Source organism: Delphinapterus leucas, chromosome 9, assembly GCF_059928025.1.
Source record: "Delphinapterus leucas isolate spDelLeu-1000000601 "Yukka" chromosome 9, BTC_Dleu_Yukka2, whole genome shotgun sequence".
NCBI lineage: Eukaryota > Metazoa > Chordata > Mammalia > Artiodactyla > Monodontidae > Delphinapterus > Delphinapterus leucas.
In genome coordinates this window covers 4,891,943-4,911,296 of record NC_143137.1, presented here as the reverse complement: position 1 = coordinate 4,911,296, position 19,354 = coordinate 4,891,943, and positions in this window count along the sequence as shown.

Sequence of the window (19,354 nt, the reverse complement as noted above, 5' to 3'; positions counted from 1 at the left end):
GGATCCTGGTGAGTTTAGGCCAGATATGCCTCTCTAAACGTCACTGAATGCACAACGGAAAACATTTTCACATCCGGATCATTATAAATTTTTAAAAACATCTTAACCCCTGTGTACTCTGCCTCCTTTGCCCACTGACTCCAGAACCTAGCACTGCAGAGGGCCTCAGTGTGGCTGCTTACCTCCCGGGAAGCACCCAAGCTCTGGACAAGCACCCCTGCTCCACCCCTACCCCCAGAAGCGATGAGATCTATCAGCCAGCCTCAGTCTTCCTTGCATAGATGCCAAATACTCTGTGCTTCACATTGTATTCCTACAATTTTATTAATGTAATTTGTTGACAAAAGGGGTAATAATCCATTGCAATATTGTTTCACGTGAAAAAGTTTCCAAAATGACTTGCAATTTTTTTTACTAGATTTTTTTTTATATTTACATATTTGGTTGCACAGGGTCTCAGTTGCGGCAGGAGGGTTCCTTAGTTGCAGGTCCAGGGCTCCTTAGTTGTGGCATGCGGGCTCCCTAGTTGCGGCACATGGGCTCCTTAGTTGTGGCATGTGAACTCTTAGTTGCGGCATGAATGTGGGATCTAGTTCCCTGACCAGGGATCGAACCTGGGCCCCCTGCACTGGGAGCACGGAGTCTTATCCACTGCGCCACTAGGGAAGTCCCTAGATTTTAATTTGAGAAAAATCTACACATGCCTTAATTCCTGAAACTAAATAGAAAACGTTTCAAAATACACCCAGATGTTACTTAAATTTAGTCTTTTTTTATTGAGATATAATTGACATATAATATTGTATTAGTTTTAGGTATACAACATAATGATTTGACATATGTATATATTGTGAAATGATCACAATTAGTTAACATGTATCTCCACACAGTTACAAATTTTTTTTTCTTGTGATGAGAACTTTTAAGATCTACTCCCTCGGTAAACTTCAAATACACAATATTGTCAACTAGAGTCACCACGCTATACACTACATCCCAGGACTTATGTATCTGGTAACTGGAAGTTTGTACCTTTTGACCCCCTTCACCCATTTTGTCCACTCTCCACATGTACCCCCAATATCTCCACCTCTGGCAACTGATAATCTGTTCTCTGTATATTTCAGTTAGTTTTTGTTTGTCTTTTGTTGTTGTTCCACATATAAGTGGATCATATACTATTTGTCTTTCTCTGTCTGACTTATTCCACTTAGCGTAATGCCTTCAAGGTCCATCCACGTTGTTGCAAGTGGCAGGATTTCCTTCTAGTTCGTGGCTGAATAATATTCCACTGTGTATATATACCACCTTTTCTTTAACCATTCATCCATTGATGGACTCTTAGGTTGTTTCCATGTCTTGGCTCTTGTGAATAATGCTGCAATGAACATGGGGGTGTAGACCTGTTTTTGAGATAGTGATTAAGCTTTCTTCCAATAAATACCCACAAGTTGAATTGCTGGATCATAAGGCAGTTCTATTTTTAATTTTTTGAGGACCCTGCATACTGTTCTCCATAGTGGCTGCACCAATTTACATTCCCACCAACAGTGCCGAAGTGTTCCCTTTTCTCCACACCCTCAGAAACACTTACTTCTGTCTTTTTGATAATAGCCAGGTAACAGACAGGTGTGAGGTGATAGCCCATTAGGGCTTGATTTACATTTCTCTGATGATCAGTGATGCTGAGCACCTTTTCATGTACCTGTTGGCGTTTGTACATCTTTGAAAAAATGTCTCTTCCTCTCCCCATTTTTAATTGGACTATTCGTTTGTTTGTTTTTGCTATTGAGTTGTATGAGCTCTTCACTGAAATTTAGTCTTTACTCGGATGTTCAGCATCACACCACACCGGTACACCCATAGAGATTGATATGCTAATGCCACAGTCAGAAATTCAGTTTTCCTATTTCTGTGTAAATTTTTATTTTGCCCTATGCTATCATAGGCACTAAGTAGTAGAGAATGAGAATATCATCAATGATTTGAAATATAGAAATAGTAATGCAATAAATTTTGTTGTTGTTTTTGGCTGTGCTGCGTGGCTTGCAGGATCTCAAGTTCCCTGAGCAGGGACTGAAGCCCGGCCACGGCAGTGAAAGCCCAGAATCCTAACCACTAGGCCACCAGGGAACTCCCAGTAATGCAATATTTATTCAGAGAAAATATTCCTATGTGCCTTTTTGTTACATTTTTACTCCATTTTCTATTATATTACAAATTCATTAGGTATAATTGATTTTCTCCTCCCTCCCACATTTTATTTTCTGTGTTGTTTTTTCACTGGCTTATTTCAAACCCCTAATTGTATATTTCTCATCCATTTCTTTATTTCTTTGCCCACGGGTTCTACTTTTCCATCAATTCCTATGGGCTCCCATTACAATGAGTAATTAATCTTCTTTGCCTTTTATTTCATCTCCGCTTCTTGAAATGCTTGCTCAACCTTGTTCTTTTCCATCTTTTCAATCTTGGGTAAGTTTTCTTTTGTCTGTCTGTTTGTTTGTTTCCTGGGAGTTTCAGAAAGATAATTCCCTATTTTCTCCCCAAGATCTGGATTTCCTATTCGTAAATTAAATTTCTCTTCTTTCATTTTTCTCTACTCTCTACTGATCTCTTCAGCTTTTTACTTTCATAAAGTTTTTCCTCTACTGAACTCTCCTAAACTCTTATGTTGAACTTATCCAAATAATCCAAATAACAGGTTTCTAGAAGTGCTGAGAGTTTAAAATTTCCTCTCATTCTGCACAGTAAACAGTGGAGAGTTCTAGAAGTAAATGTAGCTGTTTATATTTCAAGTAATAGTGGGGTACGGTTGGATTTATTATGGCAATTTGAACATTTATTAAGTGCTAACTCAGTGTTAAGAACTACCCTGATACCAGGATTTAACTCGGCCAACAGGCAAGGAATCTCAATCAGGCAAAGACAAGGGTCACATGCTTCCATTGCTGCAGCCACCTACACGTGACACTTGGTAGCTGATCAGCGTACTGAGTGAAGGAATGAATGAAGCTGTTTTGAAGCTTCAGGGGATGGTGTGGGACCCCAATCTCATCTCCTGTTGCAGCAGGGAGAGTAATTGACTGAGTGCCTCGGCGAGCGACCTTCCTTGGAATCCACCACCAGGATCCTCAGAAGGGAACTTGTGCTCCAGCACTCTGGCCCGTCTGGCCAAAGCCATCTCAAAGCAGCATTGCAAGCGGAGACCTGCCCACCCACTCTGCCTGCTCTGCCTCCCCTTCCCAGAGGTCAGATCTCCCTGCCTCTTCCAACTCTCTCCCTTTCTTCCCTCATAGATATTTCCTCCCATCAGTCTCCTGCATGACAGTCCTGTCTTGGCATCAATTTTGCAGAGGAGCTGAACTACAGAAATATAAGATTACCCTGAAATCTAGATTTGTCCTCCTAAGTGAGTGACCCTCCTCTCCTGAAAAGTCATTCAAGGAGAGAGAACTTCAATTTATAACCAACTACCTCACCAACCTCCCACCCTTAGAGCCACGCCCTACACCAGTCCCCAAGGATATAACAGGGCCTCGCCTTACACCTTCCCCACCTCACCTAACAGCGCGTGCGGGCACACACACACACCTTCCTCTTTTGCAAGCGTTATTATTTATTTCTTTGAGCCAAGTAAGCTTATCCTTTGAATGTACTCTCCCTTTCTCCTCTTATTAAGGCATTGTTACTACATTAATGATGAAAATAAAATGCTTTGCATAAGAACAGCATTTTTGTTACCTTCCTGAGCCCTTTGTAGAAACATTACCTCATTTGATCCACATAATAACTGAGACGAGCCAGGACCAGTATTATCCGCCCTACTTCACAGACGAAGAAACCGAGACCCAGACTAATCTCTGGGGGTGTCAGTTTCCAAGTCTGCCCAGTGAAGACTTGAACCCTATGGCCTCTAAGTACTCCTCCACTTCTAAAATGGTACCACTTCCATAATTTGTCTGAAGTTACAAAGCTAGTGGTTAGCGCTGGATTAGGGATCTGAGATGAATGCCTTCGGGTGCCAGGCGAATTCCCCCACACCATCTTGTCTTTGCTGACCACAGCGATGGCTAACACTTATGAGCTGGCCCTGTGCTAATTCCTCACAGGGACACTGCTGAATGCCTACTCGGCGCCCCGCCCGCTCAGTACCCCCTATCTAAAAGGATGTAGATTTCAGTCCCACACACACTTACCAGGAGCCGACCCCACCCTCATTCTAAGGATATGCTCTGGTTGACTGGTGGGTTTAACCTGATCAAGGCTTTCCATTCTCCTGGCCAGAGTTACTGGTCTAGGGCTGGGCCCGGGCCCAGGCAGTCCAAGCTGGGTGAACTGGAGGATTCTGGCCTGGAACACATGACGGGAAGTGCACTCTCTCCTACTGAACATAAATTAGGAAAGCACTGGCTTTATTGCACCAGCAGCCTCTTCATGCCCCAGGGGGAAGCCGCAGGATTCTTCTTTGGGCTGATAGTTTCGAGCAGCTGAAATCTATGAGATGTCTACATCTCTAAAACTGTAAGCAAACAACAGACGCAAAGACCAATGAAGTCACTGAGAACCAGGGAGTTACTAGATTGGGCCAGACTCATAGCACCTGTTTGGGGCGGTTAGGACTAGATTTCACCTTTCCAACTACTGACCTGGGGTTCTCTGCGCCTCAGAAAGTAGAGGATGCGCCCCTGTGCAGGGGTCCAGACAGAGGGCTCACTGCTGAATGGAACCCCAGCAGTATGTCTGAGGGGGGAAGGGGAAACTGGAAGGGGCTTCCTCCTATTCTGCTTTCCCGCCTAAGGTAGAACCCATGACAGGGCCCCAGCTGAGTGTGACGGCAACATGGAACGGAGACTCCTTAAGGAGAAGGCGCTGCCAGCCAAGTATGTGCCCACCTGGGGTCAGGGAGAGGGCAAGGCAGTGTCAACATGCTGTGACAGCTGGAGAAGAGGTGGGCAAATGGGTAGCCTTGGGGCAACAGGCCTTGTTTCTCACTCTCCTTCTCAAAGAACAGCCAGATACAAAGCGCACAAAGAAACACAGAATAGTTACCAAGAGAATAGCTATTTTTCCAACTCACTTACCTGTAGGTGCGTCTATACAATCCTGGCGGAACCAGGCGTGAAGGACAGTTTGGTAAGTTCACTTGATCACAGCTAATGTACCATTCATATTTATTCAAGGATGTACTGAGTGCCTGCTTTGTGCCTTGGAGATACAGCTCTGAAAAGACACAGAAAAGGCACCTGTGTCCAGGAGCTCACTCTTAATGGTGGCGGGGAGGTGAAGGGGAACGGAACAGAACAAGTAAACAAGATGATTTCAGGCTGTGCTCATGCTCTGAAGGAAATAACAGGGTGAAATGACAGTGAGTAATTGCTTAGGCTGGAGGGGTCCTACTTTAGATTCAGGGTCAGAAATGCCTCCTGGGGGGACATGGGCTAAGCCACGTGAAAAGTCTGAAGAACAGCTGATCCAGACAGGTCAGGAAACAGCAGCAAGTGCAAAGGCCCTGTGGCAAGAAGCACTTGGTGGTCATTGTGCAGTGACCAGAGGCTGGAAAGCCAGGATCCTCTAAGGCAGAACCTCAGAGGTCACTGCAGGAGCTTTGTAAAGACCCCCTGTGACAGGTGGGAATGTGGCTGGAAGCACCGGTCTGCCATTCTCCCGCGGACACTGAGGCATGATGAATCTCCTGATGGGCCTCTGGAGTCTGACCTGGGTCTAAGTTTGTGATCGCCCTCTTTAATAACCTTGGGAAAGCTATTGGAGTTTCCCATTTGAATAATCAAGGATTTCTCCTGTTTGTAGCCAAAAGACTTGTGTGGGGATTTGCTCCAACCCTCAGCTTTATCAGACAGTTCATCCTTACGGTCAAAAGCAGTCATTTACAAAAGTGGCACAAATTAAACACACACACCCCAAACGGTTATAGTAACAATACTGTATAAACAACCGATATAAGAGTAGCTTCCCCAGGAAAAAACTCATTATGTCGCTGCGGTAGTCAAGTTTGTCATTCGTCTCACAAGGTCCTTTAAGAACTCAATCTTGATCCCAGGGCTGGGTTTATCTGGGCGTTCCAGTTCATTTTCCGTTTCAAAAACGCAAAGCAATAACCATATTAACGTTGATATTTATCTTGTTTATCCCTGACTCTCCCTGTTACGCTGAGTTCAGTGGGACGGCGCGGGGGGGAAAGAGGGGATGGAGAAGGGGGGAGGAGAAAGGGGACGCGAAGAAAACCTTACGGATTGGACACCGGGAGGAAACCTGCAGAAGGCAGCGATTTCAGGGAAGAAAGGAAAATGCGAAGTGACGCAAGGAGGAGGAAAGGGGCGGAGGAAAGGAGCAGGAGGGAGAGCGCGGGCAGCGCTGAACGCGGAGCCCCAGGGTAGGCGGGGCAGGGGGCGCGGGGTGCCCCCGGGCTCGGGACTCAGGCTCCCTGAGCGACGGAAGCAGGGCGGGGAGAGAGACGTAGGGGAGACAGTAAATACTGGGAGAGGAGAAGAGGCGAGGGACAAGAGCGGGACTTGTGAAGGCGGACGGAGACGGCCGACTGAGGACGACCGCAGCCACCGCGAGCCGAGGGGCCTGCCAGGGCTCGGTTTCCCGAGAGGGGCCGCGGAGGGGCGGGGCGGCGGGCGTGAGGCCAATGGGAGAACGAACCGGGGAGGACCGGGGCGGGGCGGCGGGCGTGAGGCCAATGGGAGGATGAGTCGGTGCGGGGGTGGGCCACCAGGCAGCTCGAGGGCCAATGGGAGGGGAGCAGGGGGCAGGGCTCTGGGCGACTCTAGGCCAATGGGAACCCGAGCCAGGGGCGAAGGCGGAGCGCCAGGCGGCGTAAGGGCCAATGGGAGGCTGAGCCGGGGAGCGCGGGCGCCCGTCCGGCCCAGCGCCGGGGGAGAGGGACCCGGGAGGCGGTGGGGGCGGGGTGCGGGGCTGACAACCTGTCAAATCCACTTTGGGACGAACTAGGTCACGCGCCTCCCGGAGCCAGGGCACCCCCGCCCCGCGAGGTCCGGCTGCTTCCTCTTCCTGCCGGCGATGGGGGCGGGGCGGGCGGCTGGGACACCTGCCTCCTCGGCCCCACGGCCGCTCGCCGCTCCCTGACGGCCGGGCCCACCGCGGCTGCGCAGTTGAAAATGTGTTGTCTCCCGAGCGGCCCTTCAAAGTTGAGAACTCCCACAGCCCCGGCCCTCCTCATGCCGCTGGATCGAGGGGCAGTGGGCGCGTCCCCGCAGGCCCGCGTTTGCGGAAGCGGGACGGCCGCGCACTACTTGGCGCGGAAGGACCCGAGGGCGGCGGAGGGATCCCGAGCTCGCCGACCCACGGCAGTCTGGGCCCCACGGCGTACGGCTGGCAGCTGGGCCGCGGCGAAGCGTGGGCGGTCACCCGTCCGGCGCCGACGGGGCCCGCCGAGTAGAGCTAGGGCGGCAGCCCTGTCGCGCCGCGGCCCTTGGTCCCCGTCACCTGTTTCCACCGGGACGGGATCCGGCCTCCCTCGCCGGGAGGCGGGCGGGCCGAGGAGGGCGCTTTGTGTCCCGGCGGCGGGACGGGTGGCGGGGGACCCGCTGTTCCCCCGTCCCTGTCCTGTTTGTCGTTTGGACGCTGCTCCTGGCTTAAGCTGGGCACGTAGTTGTCGGATTGTTTCCAGGCGAATGAAATGAAATAAAAGCCTCAATTAGAAGTCAGCATTCATCCAGGTCCGGGGGTTATAAATTTGCTCCAGCATCATCATGTAGGATTTATGCCCGTGTATTTCTCCTGCTCAGACCATAAGTCCACTTCTCTTCAATATGGATCCACAGTAGAGCCGTATCCGTCTTTTTCAGGTCTTCAAAATGGATCTTGATGCACAATCTGTTTAAGCAATACTTATGTTAATGTATTGATTCCCTTCATTATATTCCTCGATGCAAGTTTGTTTAGGATTTTTGCATTGAATGGACAGTAAATGCAATGCTTTGTTTAATTTTTACTACTTGGCCATTCAAATTATGTTAATTTCCCCCCAGAACAAGATGATGCATTGTTTTACGTAACAATGACCAACTCCTCTACTCTTTTACCAAATTGTATATAAGCTAAGGGTAAAATGTAGATTAAAAACGTTAAAATTTGAACAATAAATTTAAATTTTTGACATAGCAACTATCTGAAGTGTTTCTTTGCAATACTACTGTGAAATGGAACAAAGAAAAAACAATTCCTTTTCATTCACATAACATTTCTTTAAGCAAATATTTCTTGAATATATTCAAGCACTGTGCTTGAACATTTGCATGTTTTTATACGCGAAGCATTGTGCTCAAACATTTTTATGACTTTACCAAATGCATATTTCATCAGTAAAAGAATTTTTTTTCCTTTTAAAGTTCAGCCTTTAATTAAATACATGTTAGCTACCACACTGGGAAGAAAACAATATACTATGTCATTTATGTACAGAATTACAGATGTACATTTTTTACATTTACCAGAAACGTCATCAAGAAAGAAAACTATGGAGAAAGTAAAAAAAAAAAAAAAAAAAAAGTAAAATGTCCTTTAAGTTCAACATAGGAGCTTAATCATTAATTAGCTTGAAGAACTACAGTATTTATTATTCTATAATATAGGATTATCAATAAAAGGTTGGGAAAGAGATGTCCAACCTTTTTTTTCCCCAACCTTTTTTATAAAAATTAAAATCTGGGAATTCCCTGGCAGTCCAGTGATTAGGACTCAGCGCTTTCACTGTAGGGCCCCGGGTTCCATCCCCTGTCCGGGAAACAAAGATCCTGCAAGATGCGCAGTGGGGCAAAAAAAAAAAAAAAAAATTGAAATCTAAGAAAACGATAAAAAGATCTCTTTTAGGTTTCATTATAGCTCATACCTGATTGCCAGTTAATTTCCCAAAAGGGGTAGTTTTTCTCTGTTTTGACCAATTGGCAACCCAACAGAGTTAGAAGCTCTTAGCCCACATTGGGGATACTTTTAAAAAAGTAGTATCTCTTCTTACTTCGAAAGTTTTTTTAATTAATTGCGACTGAAAAGTGGGTTTTTTTTTGGTGGGGTCATATTTTTTAATGTTAATACTCTCTAGTAAGACAATAAAAGCATGTGTTTTTCTTCCACAAACGAACCACAAGATTGTCTATTGAAAATCAACACTGAAAACGTGAGAATGAATTGTATACCCTTATACAAAACTTGCATGCTGGAACTTAGCCACTAGAACTAGATATATTATATCACATTCATGAGTAAAACTAGAGATTTTTAAGTTTAAACAAGTGCAATACTAAAACAATCATCTTGCTGCTTTGGGGTATATTTTCAGTCCTTTAACAAAGGGTTAAAAACAGCATTTCTTAAAATGAGTGTTTTGATATGATGTGTCACATCTTTTTTCTTAACTTCTAATTTCATAAGAAAGCTAATTCCTTCCATTTCTCTCCTCAAATATGAAAATTAGAAACATGCTGCCTTAATTATTTCTTCTGTTATATCCCTTATTAGCAAATTCTTTTGGAATAGAGTGGGGATATTAATTACCTTTATACATGGAGTTACTGTTTTGCGTAAACAGTACATGCATAATTCCCTCCTGTAAGGAGGATTTTATAATTCCCTACCCAAATGTCTGGGCACAGTTTTATTTCTCAGTTGGTAGTACATTTCTTGTACTAGAAGGAAAGAGTAGGCAACCTCTTTACTTCTTTTGGGGAGGAGGGTGGGGGGCTTTACCACAGTGTAAAGACGTCCTCAGGGTAGCTCAGCCTAGGCTGTGTGGTTGGAAATTCAGCTTGGACCAAAAGAGGTGACAGATTCTGTGAGTGTGAAGCAAACGCCTTGAGTTTAAGGTTGCAAACCAGTGGTCTGCAGAGGTGTTTTGTTTGCCTCTCACAATGTTTAGAAATCTTAAAATTAGTTTCCAAGATTTAAAAAAATGGGAGACTTCAGATAAATATACAGAATTGTAGCTTCTCTTGAAAATTAGACAAATATGGCTCATTTCTTGCCTGGTTACATGCTGCTCTAGCTGACTAGCTGCTGTCCCCTTTAGATGGGGTGTACACGGTATACGCTGGGCTCCGTGCAATCATTCATTTTAGCCACCTGGCCACTGGAGGAATGAGTATTTGGAATACCTGCTCTAGGTTATATAAAATTGTGAAAGTCTTCACCACAGAGAGAAGTTAGACTTAGGAAGAAGAGATGATCTTAGATTTTTGTTCTAAGTAAATATAATGAGCTCAGAAATGAAAAGCTAGTGGAATTATATGTGGCAACTGGCTGCATCCTGTTATTCCGCTTATTGGTCCCCTGGCACAGGGAAAGCTCAGGTTGTATCAAGTTAAGTTTTTAATTAAAAATGGAAATAATGTTTTTTGTGCTGTACTTTCCACTTACAAAGTCACTGCCTTGGTTCCAATGAATTTCACTGAAAGTCTTGGCTAGTAGAACCTAGGAATAGTAGTCAATTGTGAAAGATTGTGCAAGAAGGGATTCCCCCAAAGGCTACACAATAACGAGAATGATAATGACAACAATGTCTTGACATTACTGAGCAATGACCATGTGCTGGACATTGTTCTAAGTGCTTTACCTAAATTATGTCTTGTTATTATATTTTATTTTATTTTTGGCCATGCCATGCAGCTGGCGGGATCTTAGTTCCCCAACCAGGGATTGAACCGCACCCTTGGCAGTGAAAACGCAGAGCCCTAGCCACGGGACCACCAGGGAATCCCTCGTTATTATATTTTAGTTTCCTATTTGCTACCTCGTCTTTCTTTTCTTCTTGAAGCTGCCTTGAACCCTCTAAGACTCAGGCATGAGGTGAATGCTCTCATTTACTATAGCATAGGATGGCACTAACCTTCGCCTATATTACTGGCCCTAAAAGTACCCAGATGTCCTTTCTTTTCTGCCTTTCCCTGGCTGTACCCCAACCTTGTCCTCTCTTGGGCCTTTTCCTGCCATGGTCTTTGTGTCTCCCTATTGGAATCAGACTTCTCACCTCAGCAAGAAATATTCCCTTTCTAGGGCAGAGAAGAGGGAGAGTCAGCCAAGACTGGGGCAACAAATGTGATAGGAAGAGAGAGAGGAGTAAGCTGGACAGCACTAAGGACAGATAAAGGGAGACAGACACACAACAGCCACCACCCACACTCTCCAACCAGGACAGCAGCAGCATCAAAACCAACAACAAACCCAGTAATGACAGCAGCACACTAGAAAAGGCGCCGAGTTTGTGTTCAGACGGATTATGTGTTTGATGACTGTTGGGAGTGTGAAGTAGACCAACTCAGCAGAGTTACATTTGGGTAGAGTTCAGATACGACAATGGGGAAAAGTTTAAATAAAATTGTACTTTCATAGAATGTTTATGAAAGTTTTAATAAGATGGCTCAATACCATATCAGATGAAGAAAAAGCCAAAAAAAATTATATACAAAAACATATTTAGGGGAATTCCCTGGCGGTCCAGTGGTTAGGACTTGGTGCCTTCACTGCCATAGGCCTGGGTTCAATCCCTGGTTGGGGAGCTAAGATCCTGCAAGCTGTGAGGTGCTGCAAAAAAACAAAACAAACAAACAAAAAGAACCCCAGAATCATACACACACACACACACAAACATATTTAGGAGTTAAAATACTGTCTCAGATTTTTAATCGATTAAAGTATTCTATAAATATATTTAAAAGGCTAGAAGAAAATATGGCAAAATAGTAGTGGTTCTGGATTTCCAAAAATTTTCTAGTGATCATAAAGTACTTATATAAACAAAAGAAGATAAAATAATTAAGAACCAGGGGAAAAATTAAAAATCAAGCTGAGGGACTTCCCTGGTGGTCCAGTAGGTAAGACTCTGAGCTCCCAGTGCAGGCGGCCCAGGTTTGATCCCTGGTCAGGGAACTAGATCCTGCATGCATAACACAACTAAGAAGCCTGCATGCCTCAACTAAAGACCCCACATGCCACAACAAAGACCTGGTGCAGCCAAAATAAATATATAAAATAATAAATAAGTAAATATTTAAAAAAATCAAGTTGAGAATGTACCTACTGAGTTTTAGTTCCATGACAGAGACTAAAAACTTATACTACCTTTATAGATGTTACCATCTCCAGATTTCAAAAATGTTTTCCAATGGTCTCAAGGGGACTGGGCGAGAGGACAGATGGCTGAGCAGAGCCTACTCCCAAGGGCTGGAAAAGAAACTCGAAGTACATGTCCTACTGATGCCACATCTGTGATACCAGCTTTGAGCAGACAAGGATGGCATATAATATTTTCCCCTGCTGGAGCTCTTAAAGCCTGTTGGCCCCACTTCCTTTTAAGAAGGATGAGAGTATGATCCAGAGCATCTGAGAAGTTATGTCAGCTTGCTAGGGCTGCCATAACGAAGCACTGACCACAGGTTGAGGGGCTTAAACAGCAGACATTTATTTTCTCACAATTCTGGAGGCTGGAAGTCTGATCAAGGCATCCGCAGGGTTTGTTTCATCAATGGTCTCTCTCACTGGCTTGTGGGGGACCGCTTTCTTGATGTGTCCTCTCGTTCCTCTGTGTCTCTGTCTGAAGCTCTTCTAATAAGGACACCACTCAGATTGGATTAGGACCCACCTTAATGACCTCATTCTAACTTCATTACCTCCTTAAAGGCCTATCTCCAAAACCAGTCACATTCTGAGGCCCTGGAGGTTAGACTTGAACGTGAGTGTTGGGGTGACCCAACGCAGCCCGTAACAGAAGATGTCGGGTAGTTTGCAGGAGGTGGCAGTACTTACTGAGACCCTTGGGTGATTACCCTTGAATCAGAAGGATGGATAGGAGGTTGCTTGGGTACTAGTAAGACAAGTGGTGGGACCAGAAAGGGGGACAGCCTTCAAAAGGAAAGAAGGAAGGGTCTGGTTAGAGTAGTTAGCTGTGTTTTCAGAAACTTTTGGCCAGCTGGCTCTATGTAAATTTTGTAAGATGGGAGAAAACCATTTTAAGGGCTGCCTCTAGACAGGACTTTCCAACAGTGTCATGAAAACTGACTTAGAAGATTATTAGAACTGCGGAAGGTAAGACAATAGCAGATCTGCTGCATACCCTAAATGAGCTTCTTCATGCTTCCTTTTATTTAATGTATAGGAATTGCATCATGCCTACCTGGGGGATCTACTAGAAAGTAAGCGTACACCGCCGGCCAACAACTGCGCTTGAAGAACTCACACCTATGTGAGCGAACGCAAAGCACAGCCATGTGTCCTGGCACGTTTCTCGCATTGCCTATAGTGAAAGATGAAGTTGAGTCTCAAGAAGGTAAAAGAAAAAATGAGGGCAAGTGTGGGCTTCCCTGGTGGCGCAGTGGTTGGGAGTCCGCCTGCCGATGCAGGGGACACGGGTTTGTGCCCCGGTCCGGGAGGATCCCACATGCTGCGGAGCGGCTGGTCCCGTGAGCCGTGGCCGCTGAGCCTGCGCGTCCGGAGCCTGTGCTCCGCAACGGGAGAGGCCACAACGGTGAGAGGCCCGCATACTGAAAAAAAGAAAAAAAAAAAATGAGGACAAGTATAGCAATGACAAACAACAAGACAAATTCCAACCTGACTTGGCCTTTTTTGCAGTCAAAGAATTTTGAATTTGAACCAAAAAATTCTCCATTTCATTTTGTAGCAGCCTCCAGTCCCTTTTGGAAAAGGTAAGGGTACATATAATGAATAAATAATATCACCATTTTTTGCCTCAGTAGAAAAAACCTGCATGTGCAAGCAACAATCTCTTCCTTATTTCAATATTAAATTGCTTAGTTGGACTAAAGCAAACCTCTCAAAAAAACAAACAAAATACTGCTTGACATCCATATCAGTTTGTATAAACTCAGAGGAAATCGATCAGCATAAACAAATGACACTGGGTCAACTGTGACCTTCTCTTCTACTGTACTTCTTTTGATTTAGGCCTCATAGGAATTATATTTTGTGGAAGCCCTGAGGCACAGAAAGCTTAAATGGTGCTATGGACTGAATTACTTCTATCCAAATTCATACGCTGAAGCCCTAGCCTCCAGTGTAACTGCATCTGGAAATAGGGCCTTTGGGAAGTAACTAAGGTGAAATGAGGTCATAGGGTAGACCCCTGATCCGATAGGATTAGTGTCCTTATAAGAAGAGACACCTGAGAGCTTGCTCTCTTCCTGCCATCTGAGGACACAGCAAGGAGGCAGCCTTCTGAAAGCCAGGACCCAGAAAACCAGAAACTGGATCGGCTGGCACCTTGATCTTGGACTTCCCAGACTCCACAGCCCTGAGAAAATAAATGTTGTTTAGGCGAGCCAGTCTGCTGTAGGGCAGCCCATGCCGACTGATATAAATGACCTGTCTAAACACTTGGCTGTCTCCTTTCCAACCTCCAAATCTGCACCTTAATTACCTCTTCATTACCTTCTTTTCTGAAGAAATTACACCCAATCCACCCTGGGGATAATAAGTCCCCTCTTTTTCGTCGGGGCACTTTTTAAAAAGCATTTATCCCAATCTGTATTTACTGTGTTTACTCATTGACTTGATTTTCACTGGCACTAGCACGGAGAGTTCACGACACAGGGACCACCACCACCTGCCGCCCCGCCCTTGCCCTTGCCCTTTCCCTCTGTCCTGTCCCCACTGCAAAGCAGAAGGCCTGCATGCAGCGGGCAGTAAGGTAAAGGCTCTGTTTTACTACAGCTGTGACCGTTTTGGTGAAAAAAGGGCCTGAGGACTTTTTTAGTTTTCCCGTCACAATGAAGGACATTTACTAAGTGAGGACAGTAGCAAATTTTTTTTTCTTTTTTGGCCGAGCCATGCCATGTGGGATCACTGTTCCTCGACCAGGAATCCGAACATGCCCCCCTGCAAATGGAAGCCCAGAGTCCCAACCACTGGGCCGCCAGGGAAGTCCCAGTAGCAAATATTTTAAAACGTAGGTTAGACAATTAACTTACGAATTCAGTAAGCCAGGGCTCTATTGAACTGGTTCTCTATTTCATTCAAAATAAGCTTGGGACTTCCCTGGTGGTTAAGACTCCGCATTTCCACTGCAGGGGGCACCAGGTTTGATCCCCGGTCGGGGAACTAAGATCCCACATGCCACGGCTCAGCCAAAAATAAAAATTAAATTTAAAAAAAGTAGAAGCCTTTAAAAAAAGAATAGGCTCAGACTGGGTAGGAAAGAGAATCTGCTCAAAATGCGCTCACAGGTTAATGAATAGATGATGATGGTAAACAAGCACGTCTATGACGACTCACACTGTTCACTATGAAAAGGGTTCAGAGCTTATATTCCGGAAATCTGTTCTCCAGTTTCGATTTGGCTGTAACTAGTTGTGTGACCTTGAGCTAATCACTCACCACTTTCCACACTTGGGTTTTCTCTTTAGTAAGGTGAGGTTCCACCAGGCCCTGCCCTACACACTTCTCAGGGCTGAGGTGAGCGTGGGGTTGCTAAAACAAGAGCATAGGGGTTTTTTGGCTGCGATGGGTCTTTGTTGCTGCGCGCTGGCTTTCTCTAGTTGCGGCGAGCAGGGGCTTCTCTTCGTTGTGGTGCGCGGGCTTCTTACTGCAGCGGCTTCTCTTGTTGCGGAGCACGGGCTCTAGGAGCATGGGCTTCAGTAGTTGTGGCACGTGGGCTTCAGTAGTTGTGGCTTGCAGGCTCTAGAGTACAGGCTCGGTAGTTGTGGCTCACGGGCTTAGTTGCTCCGCGGCATGTGGGATCTTCCCGGACCAGGGCTCGAACCTGTGTCCCCTGCATTAGTAGGCGGATTCTTAACCACTGCACCACCAGGGAAGTCCCGATCATAGGGTTTTAAAATCTTATAACAATTAAATCCAGAAGAATTGAAAGTCTATGTCAATATGAGCCCCCACGGAAATCTCAACCTTGTTATCTGGGTCCCAGAGAACTGGACACAAATGTGCCTTTGGATGACAGATGGATGAGATCCTGTCATCCTTCGTGGTGCTTTTTGTGGCTGCACCCAGGTCACCCCTTGGCAAAACTTACTTATCTGTGTGTGTGTGTGTGTGTGTGTGTGTGTGTGTGTGTGTTTAGCCATGACTGGCTTCACTCACAATTATTATGTAGGCAGAGGTGGCTCTTACGACCCCAAGGTGCCAAACGGTGTTCTTTCGCCTCCTCGGAGAGTGAAGAGGTGGCCAGTAGACACCTCCTTCTCCATGGCTGATGACCCTATACTCACTTCAGAATCTGCTCCCCTCAGGAACTCCCCCAACAGAAAACTAATAAAGGTGTTTGCCCATGAAGAAGTCACTGTGCAAAAGTAACGACAGCCTGGTTCTGAGGCCAAGTCTGGCCACACCTTCAACACAACCACAGGAGAGTCAGCGGAAGGGGAGGGGGAGGCTCCTTCCAACCCGGATCAGTGAGCTAACTGTACAGCTAACACACGATGGACAGGCCAGCGTTTTCCCAAATAGAAGTGAATTCCGGTCTCCATGACCAAGCCCCAGAACTTGCTAGATTTCTTCTTGCTGTCTGTCTGAGAGGTTAATTATTTTCAGCTGAGTCCTAGCATTCTCTGGCCAATGTACCTGGCAATCTCCACAGTCAATTCCACACCTATTGCAAAGAGTATTTTTTTTTTTCAAGGGATGGCGTAATGTTTTCGGAAAGCCAACCCAGGATAGAGGCCACAGTGGTCCAAGTTGGGAATTTAATTATATAAGTGTGTAACTCAGCACTTTCTATTTTTCCTAACATGAAAATCCTCAAAATGAGAGAGAAGAAAAAAAAAAGGGAGGCAGGCAGGGAGGGAGAGAGGGAGGGAGTTCAAGTGCTAAACATTAAAACGGTCTGCTTTCTCGAGTCCCTACGTACCGATACCCCTCCAGTTCTAGCACGGGCCCATCTTTGTCTCTGTCTGTCTCCCATGACAATTTTGTAACTTACTGTTTGCCAAATGCCCGACCTACTTTCAAACAATATTCAGAACAGCCGTTTTCACTTAGCACCTGTAACCACTGAATTCTTAGGTCTACCTTTCTGATTTAACCTTCTCAGCACCTCCCAGTCTGCAATTCCAACATTTACTGGGCTCTTCTACCTGGAAATGCCACCAACTCCTTGGACTCACTGAGCCCAGAAGAACTGTCTCTTTCCTCCCCAACCAACGTGTCCTGTGTTCCCAATTTCTGTCCGTGACTGGACTTCTGACACTTCCATTTCAGCTAGGCTCTCTCCAGGGGCGTCTCAACTCAGATGCATGTTGGATGGCATGGGGGGAAACCTTATTTTAAAAATGTATGTGTAGGGCTTCCCTGGTGGCGCAGTGGTTAAGAATCCTCCTACCAGTGCAGGGGACACAGGTTCGAGCCCTGGTCCGGGAAGATCCCACAAGCCGCGGAGCAAGTAAGCCCATGAGCCACAACTACTGAGCCCATGCGCCACAACCACTGAAGCCTGTGCACCTAGAGCCCGTGCTCCGCAACAAGAGAAGCCACCGCAGTGAGAAGCCCACGCACCGCAACGAAGAGCAGCCCTGCTCGCTGCAACTAGACTAAGCCTGTGTGCAGCAACAAAGACCCAACGCAGCCAAAATAAATAAAATAAAATAAATTTATTTTAAAAAAATGTATGTGTAAAATAGATAGCTAGTGGGAAGCTGCTGTAGAGCACAGGGAGCTCAGCTCGGTGCTCTGTGATGACCTAGAGGGGCAGGATGGGTGGGGGGTAGGTCCAAAAGGGAGGGGATATAGGTATACGTGTAGCTGATTCACTTCATTGCACAGCAGAAACTAACACAATATTGTAAAGCAACTATACCCCAATTAAAAAAAAAAAAAACGGTTACTTCAAAAGAAAAAAATGCATGAGCCTCATCCAAGATCAGTTATATCGGAATCTCTAGCAGTGAGATCCAGCCATCAGCATTTTAAAAAGTTCCCCAGGTGATTCAAACATGCAGCCAAGGTTGAGAACTGCCTGTCAGGGCCTTGGGGCCATGTCTGACTCACTCTGCCCCTTGCAACCAAACTGCTGCAAGTCCAGCCTATGACTTACTCCCACAGTGCCTCCAGATTTTTCTCCTACTTTCTTGTCCCAGTAGTATCCCTTTAGCTTAAATCATTAAAGCATCTCTTATTTTCTCCACTCGACTCATGCCAGGCAAATTCTCCCAAATACGGTTCTGATCATATTAGCCCTCATTTCAGAAACCTTCCAGCTGCTGTGTGCCTTGATCAAGCTTATACCCATGACTCCCTTTAAGGAATGCTTTATGGTGACCAAAACAAACTGCTTGCCCTTCCCTGGACGTGCTGCCAAGTTTCCTGCCTCTGAGCCTCTGCTCACGCAGTTTCTGTTCCCTGAAACACCCTTCCTTCCACTCGGCACGTCTGCATCCTATGTATTCATCAAGAGCCTTCCCTGATCTTTCCAGCTAGGAGTGATCTCTTTTCTCCTCTGACTTTTCTTCCAATTTAATATGTCCTGCCAGAGGACCACTGCAAGGAACACAGTTTTGCCAATTAATGAATTACCTTTCTGCCTTTACTTTCATAGTCAAAGCTAATTACTTGCTTTCCTAGGACAATGTTACTAAAAATTGAGTATACATAAGTGTCACCTAGGGAATTTGTTAAAATGCATATTCCTAGGCGAATATCCAGAGATTCTCAAAGGTTGAGAACTGACGCTCTAGCAGAAACAAACACAGACCTTCACGTGGTGTTCCTGACAATCATATGCGGGCATTATTGAAGTAGGAGGTCTTTCTAATTTCATGTCAGTCGGATCCATGAATACACTGACTTCTTGCAATTTCATATATAAATCCAAGCACAGCCTACAGTAGCACATTGTTACCATTCCTAAAAACTGTATATTTTCTTACACCAGGGATTGAAAACTCACATGACTATAATAAGGACCGGCAGTTTGAGTTAATGAGTGAAGTAGGCCAAATTCGGCCTCTGTGTTGGGGGAATCGCAGGAATGGGCAGGAACTACCATGGACTCGTGAGGGTCTCTGCTGCTCACCTCTGGGTAGTTATTTCCATTTTAGAATGTGGAACAAGCAGTGCCTGGTCCTTCAATTTTCCCATCAAGCTGGAAATCCAGACTTTTATGTGATATTTCCAGGTTTTGTGTTTAAAACCCTGGGAGGTTTGATATAGCCTTTGCAATTCTGACTTAAAGCAACAATAATTGAAGTATAAACAGATGTAACTCTTTGTTCTGCTGCAGAAATGGCATGCAACATAATCTTATCTATAAATTGACAGATGCAATCTACAAAAATGAAGTGACAAGCTTATTTGAGAATTTCATAAATCATTACTTCTTTTAGAGATGGGTCCACCTTCTCACTTTACAGAAGCA